Here is a 25,831-nt window from a genome sequence, read left to right as displayed (position 1 = left end):
CCATATCATCTCCAATGAACGCTGTTTACTACTCAAACTGAAACCTTAAATATTCAGATGATCAAAAATGGAAATTTAATGTAAATAAGACCGATCAATGACATAAAATGTATATATGAATAATGAGGCATAAAATAGCCAATCTAAAGGAGGACAATTTGTAGGAAAACTATCATACTAGCAAAATATGCAAAATTATTTACAGAAAACCATTAATCATAAACAGTTTCTACATAAAAAGATTATTATCACACCAGAGGTCAACACCAAATAGTATCATTAAGGGCACGCTAACTAATCAGATCCAAGTTAGTGTTATAACCACAGTAATAATGTACAGAATCTATGTGCATAAAATAAGGATATATAAATAACATAGGGAATACATAAGAATTTCTTCATGTCAACATCATCAATCAGATAAGGAATAAGAACCAAGGTCATGAAACAGTTTAGATCCAGGTAGTTCCTTACAGAGCAAAGTGCCCAAGCAGATGACCAAACATCTTCAATAAACTAGAATAAAAGGCAATGCATTGTGGCTGAAATATTAACTGTAAGAGTTATACAGTATGTATATTAACATGGCAGGTGAGAAATAATATAAAGCACCTGAAGCTTTTGTTATAAAGAGTCACCCTAATCAGGTCTTTGACCTTTATAAAAAGGTCCTAAATATAGGACATCAACAATATACCACATATTGAAAGTTCTTATTAAAAAGCACAATAAAATGAATCAGCTAAGTGGGTCCTGACAAGGCTGGTCGAAGATTAACCACAGTGTTCAAGCCAGGTGGTATATGGGCTTTAAGTCTCAGGATCCACCTTAACTCAAAGGTTTCCAAGGTGTTCATGTGATCACCCTCCCTCCTGTTATGGTCTATTATTTGCAAGACCTGAAACACAAAACTGTGCTTAGGGTGAGCAATACAATGCAGAGCCAATGCATTAGTAGAAATGTTCCTTCTTATGTTATAGGCATGATCATATATCCGATCCCTTAACCTTCGTGAAGTCAGCCCCACATAATAACTGTCACACAAGTTACAGGTGGCTAAATAGACGACATTTCTAGTATTACAATTTGCATAAAACATAGATGTTATTCTTAATTCAGCACCCGGGGGAGTAAAGCCACATTCCTTGGTGATATACCCACAAAGGGAACATTTTCCACATGGAAAAGTGCCTGTTTTTAATTGAGACCTAACATCAATAGGTGTAATAACTAATTTCTCTTTACATAAAAGTCTTTTTATGTTCATACAATTCATAAATCTAAAAGCCGGTTTCTCATTAACAATTTCTGAGACAGCTGTATCTGATAGTAAGATCTTCCAATTATCTCTTACTATTTTAGTTAGAAATTGCACATCACCAGTATATTTTATATCATATTGTATTTTATTAGCCATATTTTTAGTAAATGTGTGGGGTTTGAAAGACTTTTTAACCTGGAACATGGTATTGTCAAACGTGGATTTCATCACGTCATCAATTAACTTCAAGGGATAGCCCCTATCCATAAAATATTTCTTCTGAGTGTCAATTAAGTTAAGGGCATCAGATTTATCACTGCATATTTTAAATATCCTTCCCATCTGATTCTTTATTATGTTCCGGAAGATGTGATGCGGATGTAAGCTATCATAGTGGAGGATCCCATTCCTCCAGCAGGATTTTCTATAAAGAGTAGTTGCTAGCCCACATTGGATGTCTTTCTTAATAGTGATATCCAAAAAATGTATACTGTCCTTAGAAAATTCATGACTAAACTTAAAAAACGAAGTAGTACTATTCATATAACTGATGAACGAAGTAAGACTAGCTTCATCCCCATTCCATAACACTAATATGTCGTCTACAAAGCGTCTGTATAGAATGACATTGACAAACCTAGGGTCATTAAAAATGTGCTCCTTTTCCCATTCAAATACAACAAGATTAGCATATGCGTTAGCACAGGGGGTGCCCATGGCCACCCCCCATGTTTGTGCATATGTCATGTTGTCATATAAGAAAACATTGTTGTTCAGGACCAAGTCCAACAGGCAACATATATTCATAACTTCACCATTATCAACATTTAATTGTGTCATATGAGATCTTATTGCATTTAGACCATATTCATTGGGGATGTTGGTAAACAGACTCTCAATGTCTAGTGTTACTAACAAGGTTTTATCTGTTATTTTATCTTTTACCATATTAAGTTTCAAGTCATCTAACAGTCTAAAAGAATCAAGTAGAATAGTAGGTACTTTCTTAACAAGTGTTCCCAATCTAGTTTGTATGTATAAAGAAGCGTTTTGAGTTACCCAATGGTCACCTGATACAATGGGACGCAAAGGGGGTGGGTGCTTGCCCTTATGCAACTTGGGCAAACCTTTGATAATCGGAATCAAAGGGAATTCTATCATCAAAAAATCATACAAAGACTTGTCAATGGATCTAGTCATTAGCATGTCATATAATGTATCATGAACATACTGTATCATAGATCCTATACGCAATTTGTCAATTTTCTTATATGCAGTGTCATTACTCAACATATTTAGCATTAATTGATGATAGAAAACTGCATCCATCGCTACAATCCCCCCTCCTTTATCTGCTGGCTTAAATACAAGCTTAGGGTCATCACATAATGCTTTTAGCTCAGAGCTTTCTTCCATATTTAAATTAATAAAGATGTTCTTTTTTTCATGACTATCATAATAATGGTAAAAGTCCCGCTCACAAGTTTTCAGAAAAAAATCAACAGTATGTATGGGTGGGGGCATAAAAGTACTTTTTCTCCTACAAACAGGGTTGTTCCATTGGTTGTCCATGGAACTGGGTAAATTATCTTTGAACAACATCTTAAGGGAAAGTTTCCTACAAAACTTTCGTAGCCCTATTAAGGTATCAGCTATATTGCTATGCTGGGAGGGAATAAAGGACAAACCCTTATTCAAAATATTTGATTCATTCAATGTAAAAGACCTAGAAGACAAATTAAAAAACAAACAGTTCAGACTTTCATCCTTCTTCTCTGCTCCGTTGCATCCCCCGATAACTTCCTTTTTCCTCTCCCCCGGCTGTTGGAGCGAGCTCGTACTATCTCTTTGTATGGAAGGGGAAAATTTAAAGGCATAGGTGCCGTAAACTTGTTACTCATACTGGCTGCTTTGGGTTTAGCACCCAGTGCATGTTGGTGAACCAATCCCTGCTGATTGCAGGGTAAAGAAGAAATGGGTGTATCGGACAAAGTAGATGTTTCAGCTATAGCATTGTCCACATGCAGTCCAGTTTCAATCATGCCGCTTTGTGCAGCCACAGAGTCTTTGTTAGCGGAGCCGGAGAAAGTTTCCGCTTGACCAAGATGAGTTTTATTATTAATAATAGGGCTAGACCTTGGCCATACAAAGATACGCCCAAGACAAAAATCCTCACAGTCCCGTTTCAGTTTTCTAATTTTTATCTGCTCAAGTTTACTGCTATACAAAGACAACTGCCTGTTCATAGCTTGTATTTTTGTTTTACAAAACTCAGTCTGATATGTTATAGTGAGTAGATTATACTGCTCCTCTACCTTAGTTAGAAGCTCCGCTTCCAGCGGTGTGAAGTAGTCCAATAATAACTGAATGTATTTGTTCCCAAAGTCAATATTCAATTTCTGCCATTGCCGAAGTAACTCAGGGTGGCTATCCCCATAGGTCGGCATGCACAAAACACGCATGCCGCGGGGGATAACTTTAAAGTGCAGGCACGCTTGCAAGTGCCTTCTCTGCCAGACGAGCCTATGCAGGCGATAAAGATCATTTTCTAAAGCTCTCAGACTTCCAAAAAACTCATACATATTCTCATTGGTACTAGATGGACTCTTGTACGCCATTTGAACATGGCCAATAACACTTAAAGGAAATATGTGATCTATTATGGGTCAATTGAGTGTTGAGTATGGGTGAGCAATTATCACTATATTCATGGATGGCACCGTGTCATGATTAGGGGTGCCACTTATGACTACCTGACTGGTGTGATGAAGTGACTATCAAAGGAAAGACTACTGTCCAGCTGGATCCCACACACGCACAGTTTCCATTATGGTACCCGCTGCCTAGGTGGTAGTTCATGGGTACAGTGTTTTTAACAGAGGGGATGACAATGCAATACTTTGCAGTGAGATTGTGGTCATATGTCAGACACCACACATCTGACCCACAAAGGCCCTTCTGTATGTTGCCCACAGCACTCATTGAGTCAACTATAGCTCCTAGTTCACAGTCATTTGCAAATGTCAATAGGCAGATGCCTTCTGTGTTAGTCTGTGTGGTATAGATTTAGATAACAAAGAGGGGGAGTACCAGGACTGAACCCTGTATTACTGTAGTTGGCACTGGTTTGCTGTGCGTGTATTAGTCAGACACCTTCTGTAGTGTTGGTTCTGCCAGCGGTTCAGTTGCCAACCAATCATGTGACATAGGAATATACACCAAGTTTACTGAGTGTAGCTGGAACCCAGTATGGGTGATGGTGTCCTAAGACCTGGCAAGGTCGAGATATGCTGTGTGAATCAACCTTACTGTCATCTACATCTGTACTGACAACATCAAATACCTTGATCAAGGTTCATGGCCTTACAGACCAGATTCAGCAAGGTAGTAGTGCACTATTTCCCATTATCAGTGGTTTCTCCCCTTTTGTGGGGTGTGATAACTGTTGTGTGTACACAGCCTGACATGCAGCTATGATTGAACGTGATGTGTAGGTGGAGAGCTAATTGTTCTGACGTTTGTGTAAAACACACCCTGTGATGTTGACAGGTCCCATGCAAGCTGTATGAATGGCTTTAGAGAGTGCAGCTTGGACCTGCATAGTTGTTATTACAGGGACTCTGTAGTGTACATGAATATATAGATATATGTACCTGTTGGGGGAGGTGAGAGTGGGTTTAAGTTATCACAGACCCTATCTGGATGAACAAGTGCTATTTCTGTAGGTGCAGTACTTCTAATGCCATAGTGCTGTGAAGCAGGGCAGGTGTTGTCGCCATTACGATTCATGACACAGCTATAGAATGCTCTGTGGTTGGCCTCATAAAATGTGGCCGATTAGTTTCACAGTGGCTTTGTGTGGTCTTATATGGTGTATCTAAATCTTACTGAGGCTGACCAGGGATCACCTCCACTCATGTGTGTTCACTCTTGCAACATTTTCTACCTTCTGTGGTACAGTTTATGGCAGGGTACCACCAGTTTGCCTTCCTGTTTGTGTTTGGTTGAATCTTGGTTCTGTTTCAATAGCACAATCAATGCACTAATGTGAGTGCTTAAAGTGCATTTGTGTAGGATTCAGCATTTGCACATGCATTGTCCATCTGCATGGGTGCCATGACATTCACCACTTCTGTCTTAAGAAGCATAACATTGGCTTTGGAGACTGACTATGTGTAGCATACTGTTAGCCCTATTTGTGTGACTATGGTGATCCAGGTCATTGTGGTGATGAAATCCAACATGCATTGAGCACCGGCGTTGGTACATGAGGAGTCTTCCCAGTTAATAGTGGGATAGTTGAGAGTAGCCATTATTATGTTTTTCTGTCTCAAACCTATTATTCCCCATTACAGCACAGTATGATGGTTGGGAATTCAAATGTATGGTGGGTGATCTGTAGCAAGGTGCAAGTTGGCTTACACTTTGGCACAGAGGTAGTTGCTCAGCATAATGCATCTGAAGTTATGCAAGTGCAACTAGCGTGGGTGTGTACATATCCTTCAGGAATATGGACACACCTGTGGCCTGTGTGTTCCACTAAAGGATAATGGCCAAGAGGTGAGGTATGTGCTATAACATGGTCATGCAGGGGTGCTCTCTGGAGTCTTGAACCATATCTCAGTCACTGCACAGATATGTTACCCATGTTAAGGACTGACGTACGTGAGTCCATATTGAGTTTCCATAATGTATCATTTAGTAGCTAGACATGCAGTTTATTGCTTGGCTGTCCCTGTTACAGCAGTGGAATTGTCACTTGAACCTTGTCTGATGAAGGCACTATAGGGGAAGCATGAGCCCTAGCCAGTATCCAGATTCCCAGGGGTGACAGGTGCATGTCCTGTCTGGCAAAGCATCATGGTCTGTCAACCATGTTATCCCAGGCAGAGAGATACTGGATACCCTTTGGATTACACCAGTACATTAGACAATTGGGGAATACAATCCTTTTGTCCCTGTACTGCAGTATCCTTCTGGGCAATGGCAGACTGCTACCCAGGCCTTGGGACATACCTGCATGGGCTACAAGACCTGACAGTTCCTACATGTGTGTTTCCATGCAGTCCAGGCTACGGCATCCCAGGTTCTGCACAACAACATGGAATATGCCAGAGCCATGTGTACAGTTCGAAAGGTGGTCTGAGTATATAGGTATGTGGCTAATCATGGCAGACAGGCAGCTGACAGTATGTTTGCCCTCATATAACTTGGTGTGTGACATAGTGCTGGACTTTGCATTCACATATGAGTACTGTTGGGCATGTTTCTAGCCACGTGTTCTGAGGAGTGGCACAGTTTTGCAACCTATGTCATACAGTTTGTGTACTTTGTTGTCTGTCTATTCCAGCTTGGGAGGACCCTTGCTTGGCCAGATACATGGAAGCCTCTGTGAATGTGTGTGCTTTCTGGTGGTATGTGTGGGTGTCCTTACTGTGTACTGGTAAGGGTATGTGTTGAGGGTGGTGATGAGATGCATGTGTTAACCTACACTGCATGACTGTCCAGTCCAGTCATGGCTGTAGACTGGACTGTCTTCCAGCTTGCCTATGTAGCTGCATCCCAGACAATGTGTGGGGTGTGGTGTTAGGTGGGTTTGGCAGTGTACATGGCATAGAGATTACATTCCCCCAGGATGGCCACATACACAAAGCTGACATTACTAAACACCAGTAGCTGACTAGTGGACATGCCTGTATAAGCATTGAGTACTACAAGTACCAAGTACTGTATTTAGTTTACTTATTGCTTATGAAGATGTTTTAGAAGGTGATGCTCAAAAGTACATATTTGAGTAATGGATTTGAAAACACTGGCTATTACAAAAACATAGTAGCTAACTTTAGCAGCAATCCTCATCTGATGATCACATCACATCCTGATAGTTGATTACAGATGATGCAAGTGTCAACAGGTCTGTATCCTTTTCTGGGTTTATACACACATATCCACCAGAACCATGAGGTCTGTTGAGCATGGACAGCCACTCCCCAAACAGACTCAAGTATCAATAGACTCTGCTGCCACTCTCAACATGATCAGGATATAATCAGATAGTGTAAGCCATCACCTATGAAGCAGCTATTACACATGAGCAGCAGTCTCCTACATCCTACACTCCTACTGCAGATGTTACACTAGAGTTAAAGATGATATGCAACTTGTTTCATTAGCAGTACTGTGCACAACCTTACATACAGTATTTGGAAGCAGCTGTTAGGGTGGCAATTAGAGGTTAGGCTACAGAAACATGAATGTTCAACCAGTGGGTCTCTACTTTCAATATCCACTCTATGTAGGTGTGCACATAGCCATTTGTCCCAGCTCTGTAACAAGGATCACAACACATTTGCATAACATGTACACATGCACAGCTGTTATTGCCTGCAAACAATACTAGAGAGGTGGATATTATATGTCTTATGTGTATGGATAGTCACCTAGCTCTTCCAATTGTCTTTGCTATCATGCTGCTAAACTGTCAGATGAATACAATTCATATGTATCCTGTTATTGAGTATTGTAATTGCCAACAGACATAACTAATGTGTGCATAACATAACACAAATGCTATGTAAGATAGAATACAGATAAGACAGATCTGCCTAGGATACTGTACATTACACAGTTATCGGCACAGTATCCCACAATGCAAATCATATTTGCAAGGTAAGCCCACCTTTGACATGTTCATCTCACTAATACACCCATACATATGTCTACTGTTACAATATATCAACATATACTATCCCGTTATAGCACATACTTGTTGGACCAACCCTGACACAGACAGTGGCTGGAAAATAATTAATGAATTCCAAGCCCAAATATATCATCCCTTGTGGTGTATGAGGAATTTGCCTTGTGACCTACAGCAGTACACACATAGAATACTACAGGCATAACTACTGCTCAACAATATATTACTACAAGATAGCTATTTCCACTATATGCATTGATTACACTGTAATTATTATAGAACAGGTACTACATACACAGACATACTACAATGTATACATACCTTATTGGTAATTGGAGGTGCTATTGAGTGGTATTTTCTTTATTTCAGTCTTTGTTTTATGGCTTTTTGAGGTATTTTGTAACGTTCTGCAGGTATATACAGATGGTTTGAATGTGTGACACGCAGTCCTTTTATAGTTAGAGATCAGTAACATGTGCTATCCTAATCACCAATTGGTGCTCCAAAGTAGTTAATTACATGCACATCAGCTGTGTAGCTACTCCATTAGCCAATACCATGGCAACAGTGGAGTACAACTGAGTACTCCGATTGGGCATTGTCCCTTTGCCTTACCTGTGAGGAAGACAGCCTGGAAGTGTGGTCTGACATTTACTGCAACAGCTGTATGGAGACTAACTCAACTATATTGTGTGGAATGTCTAGAGGTTTTGGTCTACATGTGAATACTGCTGTTATATTTCTGAACATTGCTACTTGTGCAGGGTTTGTCTGTACCTAAAACTTCTGCATATGTTTCAGACTGGCCAGGTCGTTTGACCAGCTCAAGACTGTATGGCTATGCATATAATGTTAGGGGGTTTACAGTGTGCTCACCAGACATCTTTAGTTTAGTGTCAGTGTGTATCGTACTGTGCTGATAATCAGTAATTGGTAACACATCCTGGTGTAATTACTTTTCAGCCCTCTGAAACATGATTCATTCAAACAAACCCTATCACATCAGCAGCTGTTCCATTGTATAACAGCAACTATTTCACATAGGGCCATGTTAGTGTGACTTTGTCCAGGTGTGTCAAGGTTTCAGCAGATGTCGTACAGTGGGTGAATAATTGGTAATGGTATGACAGTATGTATTGGTGTAATTTGTTTGGGTGTGGTGGAGATGGTGGGTGTACATAGCAAATGCAGGTGTGTAGACACTGCTTTTATACATATTCTATATGTGTGTGGGGGTTCTTTCCCTATGTGAACACCTATCCCTTAGTGGACTAATACTATGGTAATTGCAAGCTGATTCATTAAGGCACTGTTAAATGCTTCCTGTATTGCATGAAGGTAATGTTAGCCCTTGAATCCTTTTGGCCATACATCGGAATGTAATAAAGGTTTGCTAAATAGAAGTTGTCTGTGTATTTCTGTCATGGATATTTGCAGTCATTGTAGCTGTGTTGGTGACTAACCCTTTTTGGCTCATGTCCGTATGATATATTTGTAATAGTGTATTGGCATATACTCTTCATATGTTATGGTCATATTGTTTGGGAGGGGGCAGAATGTGTGATTGCTATGGTCCATGTTATACTCACATTTGAACACTTCAGATGTTGTATACACATATGTATGTATGTATGTGTATATATATATATATATATATATATATATATATATATATATATATATATTAAAATATATTATTGCATACGTTTATATTTACCTCCATAGATGTGTAGAAGTTTTTAACCTATCTACATATCTATATATATGTATATCTCTCTCTCTTTATATATATATATATATATATATATATATATATATATATATATATATATATATATATATATATTTAGCATGCACCTTTCATTGGGTACATGGCAGTTTGTTCTATTTCCACACAATCTTCCCTTTTGTATTTTAAACTGTCTGAAAACACAACTGACGTCGGTACATCTCAGGTAGCTTAGTGGTAGGTTACTCTGAGGATGGTGTACATGGTTGTGGGTTCTAATCGTGGAAGTAGTTATTATTTTATTTCTCAGAGCAGGCACTGCTAGGGAAAGGATGATTAATGCACATTTAAGCAGTTGTAAGCTAGTTTGCCCATGTTCTTCACAACGGTACGTAAAGGTTACACCTGTAAAGCGCTTATCCATTTTACCGTGTTTAAGCGCCACTTACCATCACATAAAACTGCGCAAACCCACTTAAAAGTGCCATAATCAACCTGCATCCAACGGCCCTTATTCTGGCCCTCATAAAAATAAACAGCCGTTGAACCCGGGACCATGAACACCACAGTCACTGACTTTACCACTAAGACATCTGAGATATGGACAAGTGTTATGGGTTCTAGAATATACCTTTTACTACTAGCATTCCTCACTACTGAAAACAAAAGTGACAGTCAGTTGGTGTACATATGTATAATACATGTTAATGTTCATATGTTTGTGGAAGTATGTGTTGCAATGTGACCTGACAGGGTGTATTAGGGATGCGTATGGTTCTGGTTTTGTGTCCTTTTTTATTGTCTCCATACTCCATGTATACACCTCCAGTTCACTTATTGAACATCCAACCCAGGCTCTCCTTGATGCATAATTACATTACCCATCATTCCTCCCCCACCCCAAACTCCACATACATAACAACCATCCCTTCTATGGTGAATTAAGTTAATATTAATTGTTATAATACCAGAGCTGCATGTGTTTTGTGTACACTTCAATTCCTTTGGATTGCTTCTGTGTCACAAAGTGTGTTCATAGATGTTTATATATAGATATATATATATATATATATATATATATATATATATATATATATATATATAGCTTTAGATGTGTCTGTATATCTATCTATATCTATATATATATATATATATATATATATATATATATATATATATATATATATATATATATATATATATATATATATATATATATATATATATATGTATATGTATATGTGTATATATATATATATGTATATATATATATATATATATATATATATATATATATATATTTAGCATTAGTTTTTAACAGTTATACATATGTAGACTTGTATATGTTGATTCATAAACTACAGTACATTACAATGTACTGTATATATGTACACAAAGTGACTGTCCCATTTGTTGTCAGTACTGTGGAATGCCTGTAGTAAAAAGTGTATTCTAAAACCCATGAAACATGTATAGAGCTCAGATGGCTTAGTGGTAAGTCCAGTGACTATGGTGTCCAGGGTTCAAGACCTGTGATGGTTTAACTTTTATTAGACCAGAATACTGCTCTTTTAAGCAGTTGTAAGCATATTTTAAAAAGATTGTGCAACATTAAGGCGGCAGTTAAATGAAATTTAAAAGCGTATAACCTGTGCACGCAAACGTGGTCACATCCGCTAACTACTCAAGATATATAAACTTAAGTGTAGTAACATCTCACTATGTGCTTACATAACATTACAATCTCTGTTGACTTTACTCTCAGGCACACATGGGTTTATATGGCTGTTTCAAATGTTTATTAAACTGAAGATTACTACCTAAATATGGAAACTGTGGTTAAGGTATACTTTTTAACATACAAAACATCTCTGACTTTATTGGGATTTGAACCACAAATGCATAGATACTATGCAAATGATCTAACCATTACACTATTGACATTAACATTGCTTTTACCTATTTTTTAGTTTAGATGATTTCTATGTACAAGCTAGGCTAAGCAAAGGGCAGTGGCACGCAAACCCACTGAGCTTCACATACTCTTGTAATAATAACATAAGAAATGAAAGGGGAGAATATAAAATAAAATTCCTAATGACATTAGGCGTAGCCCCTCACTGACACTCTTCAAGAGAAACCTTGAAGGGTAGATGGGGAATGGTAGATACACCCCAGGGATCCCACCATTGGCTCTGCTCGACAGAGAGACAGTTAATTAATCAATGGGGTGGCAAAAGCTGACACATTCTGGCTAGGCATATGAATGCCCTCAGGCAGTTAGCCTGGTACCTACCTATGAACCTATGAACCTATACATACAGTAGCAGTACATGCTGATAGCTCAATTTACTGTTCAGGTGTTGACTTACCTTGTGCCAATAGCAGTTGTGTGTGCAATAGTTGTGGGCTGCCTATGTTGGATGCACACCATAGACTGCCTATACATGACAATTTACAGGTAGTCTTGTGTGTGTGCCATCCAATTTTACTGTGTGTGCAGGTGGAGAAAGGTGTCAGTCCCTAGGTGCCTACACTGTCAGTGTGTATGCTATACGTTCCCTCTTTTCCAAGGCATTGGCATACTGGGCACACCTTCATCTGCCTACAGGGGCTGGCTCAGGGGGCTCATGGTCTGAGTCCCTCTGTGCCTGTGGGGCCCTTGGTAATGGTGTTGGGCTGCGAGGGCCTTCACCATTCTGTCCCTGCTGTAGCGGTTTCTGCAGGATCATATTGTGTAGCATGGCACATACTATGAAGATGTGGGTACATGTGGCTGGAGAGTACTGCAAGGCACCACCAGATATGTCCAAGCAACGGAACCGTGATTTGAGCATGCCAAACACACGCTCTATGATGATTCTGGTTTGTGCGTGTGCCTCATTATGGCATTCTTGCATGGGTGTGTGTGCATTTCTGATGGGTATCATCATCCACGGTCCAAGTGCATAGCCAGCATCCCACACCAGATGGCCATATGGGATGGCCCACCTGGCAAATGTCTGATACAGCTGTGAGGCATGTCAGATGGGGGAGTTGTGATAGCTTCCAGGGCTGCCAGCACACACATCCATGATAATGCCCTGGGCATTGCACATGACCTGGCAGCTGATGGAGGTTTATCCCTTGTGGTTTATGTAGTGCCTACCCTGCTCACTGGGTGGTGACTTGATGTGTATGTGCTTGCAGTCTATTGCACCCAGTACCTCCAGGTATTCTGCCACATTGTAGAAGAGATGCATATTGCTGGCCAACTCTTCCTGCATTTGGGGGAAGTATATGTGCGCACTGGCATCTGGTAACATGGCATCCAGGAACAGGTGGAGTACCCTGGATGCTGATACCTGTGAGATCCCCATGATATCCCCAGTTGGCCTTTGAAAGGTACCTGTGGCTAGTATTCTCAGGCTTACACATACCTTGGTATCCACTGGGATGGGTTCCCCTCTGTTTGTTCTGGCTCTGAGGTGTGGCCGGCACAGCTCCACAAGTTGATGTAGGGTGTCCCTGTCCACCCTGTAACACTCTACTATCTCCAGATCATGTAGTCCCTGGTAGGTTACCCTGGGTCTGTACATTCTTCTCCTCCTCTGATGCCTGTGGTTGTTGTCAGCATCATCCTCCTCACCACCTTAAGTCTCCATCACATGCTCGTGGATCAAAGCAATGGCAGCCCCTAACATGTACATATTAAAACTTCCCCATTTGTATACACCAATGGTGCAGTGTGTATGGGAAAACACAAGTGTGTGTGAGGTGCTTTCACACTTTATACTATTGTGCTATAGATGCTGCTGATGTAACTGAATGTGTGTGAACAGTTCCACCTGCAAGGTATCTTACTTATGGGTTTTACATTGATTACTGCAAGTGTGGGGACTGTAGTGTGGAGTTATGCTTGCCTGGCTTGATTCATCTGTTGCCCTTTAATTCCTTTTTAAACCTAGATCCCCTCCCATTGTCAGGCATGTATCCACCTGCCAGCTGTATTACCTTGTACTTTCCCTACCCAGTCGTGTGTTGCAACGTGTGTTAATGTAGCTGATATAATGCAATTCTACTTTGTTCTGCTGTGACACTTTACTCTTTTCTTTGCAGTACAGCCCCTCCCCTTTCTGTTCTGTGGGTAGCTGCTAGCAGCATTGTTGTCAATGGCCCACTGTAGGTTCCTAGATGTTAATTGCTCATTTGTACTCCAATTTCCATGCTGTAACATTTCCTTATTTTTTTCATATATCCTTCCTGTTCCAGCTCCATTGCACAACGCACATACCCATTTACCAAGTTTAAGCACGTTTTAATCTCCGTTCACATGCATACTTGGTTACTTTGTGTGCTCTCAGCTAGCCAAAGCTAAAGCCAGTTAAACACACCCCTTTCCATTAGCTTTGCTTAGCTATGGGCAAACCGGATTGGCATTGCTCCAATGTGCTTACAGCAAAGGTGGCACACCCCTCTCTTGTTGCCATCTTTATCTCATGGTCACACCTCGGTGTTATAACACTACACCATGAGGTGCATCCTTACACCAGGGGTGAATTCAGTATAACTTCTCTCATTTGCATTAGATTGCCTACTAATTCCTAGAAACCACGCATAACACTAACACATTCCCTTAGTAACCCTTGTGCCATGGTGTGGTGTAACATGCCTGCCATTGACTATTATGGGGAAATCATGCTATGTGTTACACTGCAGTTTTATTTTCTTTTTTTCTATTTTTTTTTACAATCCCGTTTGCGAGCCGCTGCCCTACGCTTTAAACTTTGCGATAGCGTGAGAAAAAATAATAATGTTAATTTTACATTTTGTATATTTTTTTATGCCAATGGATATATATTTAGCCATTGGCATATATTAACAATATAATACATGTGTTTGGCTGGCTGACATGGCTCCGATTTTATGTTTGCAGTAATGTAAACCATTTTTTATGGTTTACATTTCTGCATGCTTACACTACGCCTGCACCACTTCCTGGATCGCTAACTACCCTCATTTGCATGCTACAATGCTGCAAATGGGGTGATTAGCATACAGGAGCCGAGAGCTGTGCCTGCATAGCGTACGCAGGTAGTGCATGTGAAAACAGCTCGTACCTACATCTCTCGGCACCCATATTTGGTTTTGGAACACTGACGCTACTCCTGCGCCTGGTGCAAGCTTCGTGAATCCTGGGGAATGTCTCTGCTGAGAAGCTTTCTGTATTGTATTTGGAGTGAATTAATTACTGCAATTGTTTTATGACCTCCAGCATCTGATAAATATCTGAGGTTTATGTATTTTCACAGGTAGATGCTAAATACTGCTAGCTTCCAGCAGGGGGTTCATCTGGGATAGTCAGGTGACATGAAATGATGTAATTCTGCAAGCTATCTTAGCAGTAATATTTGAGATATTAATTTAAGAAGTCTCTTAGAGAGAGGCAGCATTCCATATTTTGTCTTTGACCTGACAACAACTAAGAGATCCAGTCACCACATCTACCTTGCTCCTAAGTAGGTTAACTAGGGTGTAGTTATTCTCTTATATTCAGTCAGGAATATAGTGAAGCTTAGTTTAGATATTTTTCTTTCTTTATTTGAGACTGTCCTGCAATGCTGTTTTAAATATTTCCTGCAATTTTAAAATCCGATGTCATTGTGAATATATATTTAGTATTGTCTTGTTCTTTTATTATTTATTATTAAATATATTTACCTTTCATTGTGGCTGATCTGTATAGAGATATGTAAGTTCTGAGAGTACTTGCATATTTATTTGGAGCCATTGCTCTTGGTCAACCTATCATTTTTATTAAAAGTAACATTACACAGTAAGATTGGACACCCTTTATTAATGGCCTTAAAGTAGCTGATAAGGAGTTGGCTGGTGGCAGTGATAACTACCTTATAGTCTGGGCAAAAGGGGGCATAGATAGTAAACCTGTGCCAGCCTTTCCCAGGGATGTGTGTGTGTGTGTGTGTGTGTGTGTGTGTGTGTGTGTGTGTGTGTGTGTGTGTGTGTGTGTGTGTGTATAAATCAATCTCAAAGAGTGTGTGTGTCAGCTACTTGGGCAGGGACATGAAGCAATGGTTGGACAGAGAGAGTGCTGGAGGTCTTGGCTTGGCCACTCAGCTGAGATCTCAACTCTATAGCTGTGTCAGTGTGGAGTCATATTGGGGATCTGAAGAAAGAGGGAGAAATCAGCCCCAGACTGACTGTGGTCTCTGTGTGCTCTTAAGGGAAATTGCACTTGATGCAGAGAGCTGCATCTAGAAATGCTGTGTGTGTACCTGTTATCCTCCCAGTGTACATCCCTCACTGTTGCCAGTGGTGAATATTGAGGCTCCCTGATTACTGGTCCCATGGTGGGTCATCACAGACTAAAAGCTGCAGGTCATCCTTTCCAAAGCAATTTGATCTGGTTACCGTCTCCTTTCATTGTGGCACATAAAGCCCCCCTACCACCAGCCAAAAGACACCAAGTGCTTAGCCTATTACTGAAGACAATTACTTTTTTTTTCCTTTTTGCATCATTCTGGGCAATGTTACAATTCAACTCAGGACCAGAGTCTTACCTGCATTACAAATATAAATAGCGAGAGCCAATCTAACTCTTTGCATGTCCCTCAAGGTCAAGTGCCCACAGTTATTTTCACTCATTTGCGCAACCTGAAGGTCATACTCATATTTGCCTGGTGTGAAGAACCAATGAGCCTTTGTAAAATCATGGCTCCAAGCACCAGAGAAACAACTAACTGCAATCCTGTCCTTTTACAGTCTCATAAGCATGATGTCAGTGTCCCTAACAATGAAATCACCAACTACTAAGGCATTTCTATTTGTATCTCATAGCTTTAGAGGCAATCTACAGTTTGCAGTCTGCAGCCCTGTGAATGAGTAGTGATATTCTGCTAAAACTTTATCTTCCTAGTTCTTGGAAGTTTGGTACGTGGCTTTTTGACAGACTTAGCTTATGTTGATTTGGCATGTTTGTGCAGAAGTGTGGAAGGTAACATGTGCACAAAGGCCATCTTTTCTGGTGAGAAGGTGGTCTCCATGTTATGTTGATGCCAACAGCTCTCACATATTGAAAAAAAGTAGTTCATTAGTAGTGAACATTTGCTAGTTTCTCCACTGATGAAGTACTCCATGTGTTATAAGGGGCAACAGAAGGGATACATGCCTGTTGGTCTTCCAATTTGTCCAGGTGGGTCTATCTCTAATAAGAGGATAAGTATACTAACAATATGTTTAGTAGATTTTTCAATAGGTACAAAGAATTGTAAGTGCAAAAGGTCACAATAAAGAACATAGTAGCAATGACAGTAATAAAATAACAAGTCTACAAAAAAGTGTAAGCAACCATCAGGACAAGATCAACAACAATAAATGTGAGAGTATAACACAGCAGGCACAGCAGCAACATTAATAGCAACAGGAGAAATGTTAGTGCACTGCTGTTCTGAGTGCAGCTAAGGGCAACTAATAGCAACACTTTGAAAACATGCTGAACTTATAACTATACAGAAATAATGAAAAACTAAATTAGCATACTAGCCAATAGCCAAAAATCAAAACCAACTGGCTTAAGTCACTTGAAAGGAGAATTTCAGAAAAGCACTTACTGGCTACAATAATGAATGAACTGCTGAGGAACTGCATAATGCACTGCTGAAAGCAATGATTCACAAAGCAGAACCATATATATAGCAAACAAAAAACACAAGTAGCCAATCAGAATAGCAAAGCCAGTGTTGATTAAATGCCTAGAACAATACCAAATTACATTTTCTCATACGATAACTAATGTTCAAAAATGGACCCTAAGCACTAGGCCAACTAAACATTTTCCAAATTAGGAAATACATTAAACACAGCAAAAACAGTTGTCTTCATAAGTTAAATGACAAACAATGAAATAAAACAAGAAAGCAAAAAAAACACAAGTACCAAATCAGAATTCAAATTACAGCAAAGGCAGCAGTGATAACACAACTGGAACAACAGTAAATCACATGAATCACAGGATAACGACAACAGCCATCTTCTGTAAGGTTCATAGGTTCATAGGTTCATACTAGGCTATCTGCCCGAGGGCATTTATAAGCCTACCAATAGTTTTGTGGCTTACGCCACCCCTTAGTTTGGAGAAACTATGCCCATTATTTAGCTGTGCCTCTGTCGAGCAGTGACACTGAGGTAACCCCTGGGGTGTATCTGCGATCTCCCATCCATTGGTCAAGATTCCTCTTGAACAAGGCCAGCGAGGTGCTCTGCCTCACATAAACTGGGATTTTGTTCCACAGCATAGGGAGTCTTTGGGTGATGAATCTATCCCTCCAGCACGTCCTATTAATAACCGTGTCGAGGTTTAAGTCACCTGCCCTTGTGGCTCTGAGGGATCTAGATTTTTTGAGATGAAGCATATTCATCAAATCTGGGTTTGACATGGCCTTGTGTGTCAGGCATAGGTCACCTCTGAGTAAGCGGTACGCAACTGAATATAACTGGAGTTCTTTCAGTCGTGCAGCATAAGACAGATTTTTGAGACCCTTTATCCTTTTGGTGAGGAACTTTTGTGGCCTCTCCAGCTGCTGCAAGTGTCGGGTCAGATACACTCCGAATGGGGCATTGTACTCGATCATTGGTCTGATGAGTGATGAGTATTGGGAGACTATGACTTCCCTTGATCTAGATGTGAATCCCTTCATGATAAGGTGGGCAGTGTAGAAGGTCTTCCTAACTACTTTAGCAATATGAGTGTCGAATGAAAGGCTACTGTCAACCTGGGTTCCCAGGTCCCTAATAACTTCTTCTGTGTTCAGGGATTGCCACCTATATGGTAGCTAGGGGTAACCTTATTTTTCCCGAAGGGTATGACTATGCATTTCTTGGCATTTAACTTGAGGCCATGGCTCTGGCACCAGTTATCCATTTCTGTGAGACCCTTCTGAAGGATATCTGTGTCAGATGTGTTCTCAACTACGGCGCCCAGTTTGCAGTCATCTGCGAACTTTGTCAGCCATAACCCTCCTGTGTTTGCTTGTACTTCAGAAAAGTAGATGCCAAACAAGAGTGGGCCCAGGACTGAGCCCTGTGGGACACCACTTGTGACAGGCTTAGAGTCTGACATGGCGCAAGCAACTCTGACCCTGTGGGTTCTGTCACTCAGCCAGTTTGCAACCCATCTTGTAATGTATGGGTTTACATTTAAGTTGATGAGTTTTTCAATGATACCCGAGTGGGGTATTGTATTGAAAGCCTTCGCCAGGTCTAGGTAGGCTGTATGGACTGCCTTTCCCTCCAATGGCCTTAGTGACTGTTTCAAAAAAGTCAACCAAGTTTAAAAGGCATGATCTGCCTTTGACAAAGCCAAACTGGGTTGGATCCAAAGTCTGCAAATTCCCTATGTCTTTATTTATGAGATCCATTATGATCCTTTCTATGGCTTTGCAGATCAAGCTTGTCAAGCTAATGGGACGGTAATTTCCAGGGTCGGTGGAGGCACCGCCTTTGTGGAGTGGGACCACAGTCGCTGTGCGCCACTCCCTGGGTACGTATCCGGAGGTGAGACTAAGATTAAACAGCTGTCCTAACTGTGGGTTAATTCCTCGTTGAGTTCATGGAGCACACAGCCGGGGACACCATCAGATCCCATGGATGCTGTGTTCTTTGCCTTGGAGAGAGCAGTTCTCATCTGAGCGTTGGAGATGTTTGGGGGGCTACAATCATTTGGTATAGATATCTCTTCTTTAGGCGGGAGGGGGAGAAGTTTGCACTGAACCTGTCAGCCAGTATGTTGGCAATGTCTGTAGGATCAGTAATCTTCACATCATTTTGAACTAATTCTGAGCATATCTGGGAGTTTCCTCCTAGGTTTCTGACATAGCTAAAGAATGCTTTATGGTTGTCTTTAGAGTCCTTAGCTATTTTTTCTCAAAATTAGCTTTGGATGATTTTATGAGAGCTCTTAGCTTTTTACTTATAGTGATCAGCGGTGTCTTACCTTTTAAGGATTTTGCTCTATCTTGTAGTAGCTTTCTCCTTTTATTGTAGAGTTTGTTTATGGCTGGGGTCCACCAGACTGGACGCTTGCCTTTGGTACAAAGAGTCTTTGTTTTGCTTGGGATTGCCTGATCCATGCAGCCTGCAGGTGCTGGTAGAAGGCATTTGTAAGTGATTCAGCGGTTTGAGTAATGTTAACCGCCCGGCTCAGGGCCTTAAAGGAGACCACACTAGTCTTTAGAAGTGTGAAGTCGGCTTTGAGAAGTTCTTTACTGTGGTCTTTTTCATTTCGGTGGGGGGATGAGGACCTCCAGCGAGATTAGTTTGTGATCAGATCTCACCAGTGAGGGGTATACTTCTGGCGTTGAACATTGTGCTCCCATGTTTGTGATGATGAGATCAAGTATGTTCTCTCCTCTTGTGGGGATGGTGACTAGTTGTTCCATGGCATTTGAGTTTATGAATTCCAGGAACTTTTGGGCTAGAGTGTTTGGGCTTGAGTATTGTTCCCAGTCTATATTAGGGTAATTGAAGTCACCTAGTATGATGGTGTTTGGAGATACATTTATCCCCTCCAGTGTTTTCAGGAAGGCCATGTGAGATTCCTGAGTTTGCGAGGGTGGCCTGTAACATGCTACAATTTGCATAGCAGTCTTGCCTATGGTTAATTGCACCTGGATGGTTTCCGATGCATCGTGCGATGCCACCAATCTTGAGGTGTGGATGTCCTTGATGAATATGGATACCCCTCCTCCTTTCTTGGTATTGTCCGGGTTTTGTGGCCGGAACGCATGATATGAGGTAAAACCTGATAGTGCTGGGGTGCTCTCAGGAGCCTTGAACCAGGTTTCTGTCACAGCACAGTCATCGATGTTCTCCATACTGAGAAGGGCCTCGAGTGCATGCATCTTGAGGTTGAGACTTCTGGCATTGAGCAGCATTACCCTTAGTTTTTCTTTGTTTTGTTCTAGGGTGGTAAGTTTAGAATTTGAGCCTTGCCTAAAAAGGCACTATGGGGTGGCAAGAGCCTTTGCCAAAATCCGAATCCCAGGGTGACAAGTGCAAGCCGTCCCTTGGCAGCGTGGCTTGTCCAGCATGTCATCCCAGGCAGACAGACATTGGATCCCCTTTGAATGACACCAGAGTTTAAGCCAATTGTTAAAACTGATCATCTTATCTCTGTATTGTGGCATCATTCTTGGTGAAGGTAGGATACTGCTCAAGGTCAGGGTCATACCTGCCTGGGCTACATAATCAGAGAGCTCCTCTATGTCTCTTTTCATGTAGTCCAGGGAGGTAGGTCTCAGGCCGTTTACACCAGCGTGGACAATGATTGAGTCGTACGTGTACCTGCTGTTGAGAGACCTGAGTGCATGCGTTATGTGGTGGATTCTAGCACCCAACAGGCAGCTTACTGTGACCTTCTCCTTACTCAGTCTGGTGAGCGGGACATCAGTGTGTCTGACTATGGAGTCACCAATGACTAGTGTGTCTGGCATAGTGTTTTGCCTTAAGGGCTGTGACTGTGTGGTCTATGTGATGCAGGTGTTGTGTTCTGAGGTGGTAGTTGTTTGGGTGTCTGCTTTGGTGGCCTCTGCTGTTTTGGTAGATTTTTGATCAGAGCCTCTGAGTATGTCTTTGTGTGTTTATGTGTATGATTTGAGGTTGTGATGGTATTATGTGAGACTGGGTCTATAGTGTGTGTGGTTACCTTCTCCTCCTGTCTGGTCTTGCCAGTCCTATGTTGAGAGAGCTCAGCCTCCAGTTTGGCCGTATAGTTGCATCTCTCGCATGTATTTGTGTTTTGTGGGAGGAGGAGAGGGTTGTCTGTGTACATGAGGCAATTGTAACATTGCCTCAATAATCCCAGGTTCACCAGCTGAGCAGGAGAGGATATTAGCAACTGATCCCTCGACATGCTAGAAGGAATAGACAGAAAAACTTAAAAAAAGGTTTTGGGGATGTGGGTGACCGAGAAATGGGGTCTGCTTTTTTTTGGGGTATTTTCTATAACAAGAGTGCTGTATCGAGGTGATAAGTACTGTAGGAGCAAGTGCTTAGCTATACGGATAGAGAATAGTCTACTTGGGAGTCAAGTAGAGATAATTTATAGTTGGAGGATACACTAAATAGAACAGTAGTACACTTGGAGGAAGGTAGTTTTAAGGGAAAATTTGAAGAGTGAACTTTAGGTAGCCCTAATAGTTTAAATCTGCTGGGCGCTGCCCTAGTGTGCAATGGTAGCAGTTCCGCGCTAAATCGCGCTAAGCGCGCTAACGCGTGCTTTATAGCAGGGGGCTGGAAAAAACAGGAAATGACCCAAAATGGCCAACAAATTACAAGTTGCTGCTTCTAACCACTCCTCTGAGGACAAACACGCAGCTCAGTACTCCCCACTCCCACTGGTGAGTAAAGAAACTACCTCTGGCCATACAAGAACATGGAGGAACACAGAAACCAAATACAAAGCCCAGGGATCAGCAAAATCTGATCACTGGAACAACTAGCAAGTAAAGTTTAGGAAAGGAGAAATATTTTTTAGTTTTTTTTTGTTTTTTTTCAAACAGACAGGAAAAAGGGCCTTCAAATACTGTAATTAAGCTATGTCTAAATTCAGAAATACAATAAAATAGCAGAAACAGTTGTCATTGGTGATAAAATACAAAGCCCACCATATAGAACACAAAATCTTGAACATGAAAATCAGATCCATGCACTGCAGGGGAGTGCATGCTCCAAACAATGGAAAATGAACCAACTGCGTGGTTCACATACCACAGACTATCTCACATAAAAAGAATATGCAGTTTAATTTAATTTTTTTCATATCTCATAGTAAGTCCAGGGGTTTTCCCTTTAGTAAACTGTGTATCAGACTTCTATTTCGCTAACTTTCTTAAAACTTTATTATTACAAGGGTATCTGCATAGCAGATACTATTCTGAAGTAGGCTTAAATGATGGTATACAGTCTGTACTAGAAACCATAAAAAAGGAAGAGAGTGTTATATACAGTCTTTAAAAAAGAGGACAGAAAGTGGGTGCAGTAAAACAAGGGAATACGCATCATCCACACTGGTATCAGCTTTCATATCTATCAGAACAAAATAATGTGACTGACATTACAAAGGTGGATAGTTCAAGAAAGACATCATGAAATTTTATTTCACGAAAAGGGTGGGTGGTAGATGACTAGAACATTCTTTCTGAATAAGGAGTAGGACCAAAAGCAATAGCAAAATATAAGAGTGTATACAACAACAATTAGTGTTTACATCATGCACATAACAATATGGACAGATCAAGGGAACGAAACGTTTCTTAGTTGCCATTACATACTATGATTTATGTTCTAGAACAAGGAAGGATAACGCTTTGTTCTGTATCGGCGAAGAGAAGAATGACACTTACCATCAGACACCTCCATTAGAAGGGCGCTGCCAAAAACTAGAAGAACTGATCTCAGATGCATGTCTTATGGAAGGTAGTGCAGGGAATGTAAACAGGAAAAATACCCAGCAAATACTCGCAGGGCTTCAAGTAATCTTAAAAATGGTCACCAAACATTTACCTGAAATTTATTTTAAAAAAAGTAATGTTTAAAACCATGATATAAGTATTTCACAGTTAAAAAGAAACTAAACATGTTTAGTTATTTTTTTTTTTAACTGAGTAAGCCTATTAGGCACAACCATCTCTTTTCAGGATTAACATCCGAATAAGAAACTTTCTCAAAATTATAGATTTTGCAAGAACAAACTGAGGGAATCAACGACAGGGCAACATAATAATACTTATTAGCAGTTTATAGTATTAACCTACTGAGCTATAGTCTAATATATTATTTGTAATATAAGAAATATTTTTGAATTCATACATAAATAATTACCAGCTGTTTAGAGACACATATAACATGACTGGATATCCTTTAAAATAATCTGTACGAAATACAAAAACTTACCAAGAGTGCAGCAGTTTTAAGCAATACTGAAATATATAAACATTTACTTTATTCCAACATTACAGAAACATTTTCCCAGGAATTTATAAACACTGAAATTAGATAGTTTCTTACATTTTTGTAGATTGTGCATCTGAAACTAATATGAGAATGTTAGAAAGCAGATGTTGTAATATGTTTATACTAGTATGAAAAACCACATGTAGTTCAAACAAATTTTCAAATCCAAGAAATATTCTTTATTCACATAGAAAAGCAAATATGGCTCACAGTTGATGTCTGTTACAAAGCTATAGCATGCATTATTTTGTCCATTAGTAGCTCTATAGTTCATATTCTGTTTATATTAATATTACACAGCTAAATCCCCAAAGTAAGTTACTATAGCAATAACCCACGCCTGGGTGTGGGTAATGCTAAATTTACCCACGGTTGGCGTGGTTTGGTCCCGAGTGAAGCCGAGGACCAAACAAAGCCAACGGTAAATTAGCATTACACCCAGAAGTGGGTTATTATACCATGACATTATTTAAGAAAAGAAACTATTACTTTTCTTAAATAATGGCATAATAATGCCTGTTTACTGCCCTTCCGCAGATGTCTGGCATCCGCAGTTCTGATGTACTGCGCCTGCACAGTACATCAGAGTTGTAAAAGCAACGGAGAAAGCAAGATCTCCGTTGCTTTTAGTGTCTCGCTATGTTAAATGAGTTTAACATAGCGAGACAGTTTTAAAATAAGCAACGGACATCTCCGTTTATTTTAATTGTCTCGCTATGTTAAACTCATTTAACATAGCGAGACTAAAAACAAGCAACGGAGATCTTGCTTTCTCCGTTTAAACTGTCTCGCTATGTTAAATGGGTTTAACATAAGAAGACAACTTTAAAATAAGCAACAGAGATCTCCGTTGCTTATTTTAGCTGTCTCGCCATGTTAAACCCATTTAACATAGCGAGACAATGTTTAAAAGAGTTATACTAATGGAAAAAGTCCGGGCGATCGACCTTTTCCATTAGTATAACTCGATTAAACGGGCACGCTGGCCAATCAGCGTGCACGTTTGGGGATCATGGTATAATATAGCAATAACCGCTGGGTGTGGGTAATGCTAAATTACCCATGGTTGGCGTGGTTTGGTCGAGGGACCAAACCACGCCAACCGGGTAAATTTAGCATTACCCACACCCAGAAGTGGTTATTATTGCTATGACATTATTAAGAAAAGAAACTATTACTTTTCTTAAATAATGGCATAGTATAATGCCTGTTTACTGCCCTTCCGCAGATGTCTGGCATCCGGCAGTTCTGATGTACTGCGCCTGCGCAGTACATCAGAGTTGTGAGCAAAGCAACAGAAAGCAACATCTCCGTTGCTTTTTTTTTAGTGTCTCGCTATGTTAAATGAGTTTAACATAGCGAGACAGTTTAAAATAAGCAACGGACATTTCCGCTGCTTATTTTAACTGTCTCGCTATGTTAAACTCATTTAACATAGCGAGACATAAAAAGCAACGGAGATCTTGCTTTCTCCGTTGCTTTTAACATTGCCCGCTATAAATGGGTTTAACATAGCGAGACAGTTTAAAATAAGCAACGGAGATCTCCGTTGCTTATTTTAAAGCTGTCTCGCTATGTTAAACCAATTTAACATAGCGAGACAGTGTTTTAAAAAAACGAGTTATACTAATGGAAAAAAGTCTGGGTGACCAGACCTTTTTCCATTAGTATAACTCGATTTACAACGGGCACGCTGGCCAATCAGCGTGCACGTTTTGGGGGGATCATGGTATAATAGTACATAACCATTGTTTCATATGATATATGCTGAGTTATCACTCAAAATTTAAAACTTACATATATCTTTTCCTCTGGTAACTGACTTGAGATACAAACTTGCTTTGGGAGTAACATGAGACAGATTCTCTCTTCTGTGTATGCCACCAGCCCCTCCTGATTGTAGGAGGTGCTAACTGTTCAAAACCTCAAAATCACACTGCATTCTGAAAATGTGCCAGTGTAAATGTTTTTGAAAACAAAATACAACCGCAGACAAGTTAAATAAGCAGCAAAATATGAAAAGTATAGATTTATGCTTAGCAGTCATATGATTTAACCAGCAGCATAAGAACCAGATGCCAACACTTTCAGCTTACAGCATTCCGTTTTCTCATTATTAAAATGGACTACA

General features: G+C 40.3%; 1 long non-coding RNA gene across 1 annotated transcript in view; it reads right to left on the bottom strand.

Annotated features, from left to right (window-relative positions):
• LOC122814857 overlaps positions 1–25,545 on the bottom strand; it is a 102,917-nt gene extending 77,372 nt beyond the window's left edge. The window contains exons 1-2 of the long non-coding RNA XR_006366916.1: positions 25,498–25,545; positions 23,091–23,250 (exon numbers count right to left, since the gene is read on the bottom strand). This is a non-coding gene — a long non-coding RNA (uncharacterized LOC122814857). The remainder of the gene's footprint in view (positions 1–23,090; positions 23,251–25,497) is intronic.
• Between the last annotated feature and the right edge of the window lie 286 nt (positions 25,546–25,831).

Source organism: Protopterus annectens, chromosome 11.part0, assembly GCF_019279795.1.
Source record: "Protopterus annectens isolate FY-2018-M chromosome 11.part0, PAN1.0, whole genome shotgun sequence".
In the NCBI taxonomy this organism is placed as follows: domain Eukaryota; kingdom Metazoa; phylum Chordata; order Ceratodontiformes; family Protopteridae; genus Protopterus; species Protopterus annectens.
Note: the sequence above shows the minus strand (reverse complement) of the source record. Positions and strands in the feature narration are given on the sequence as shown.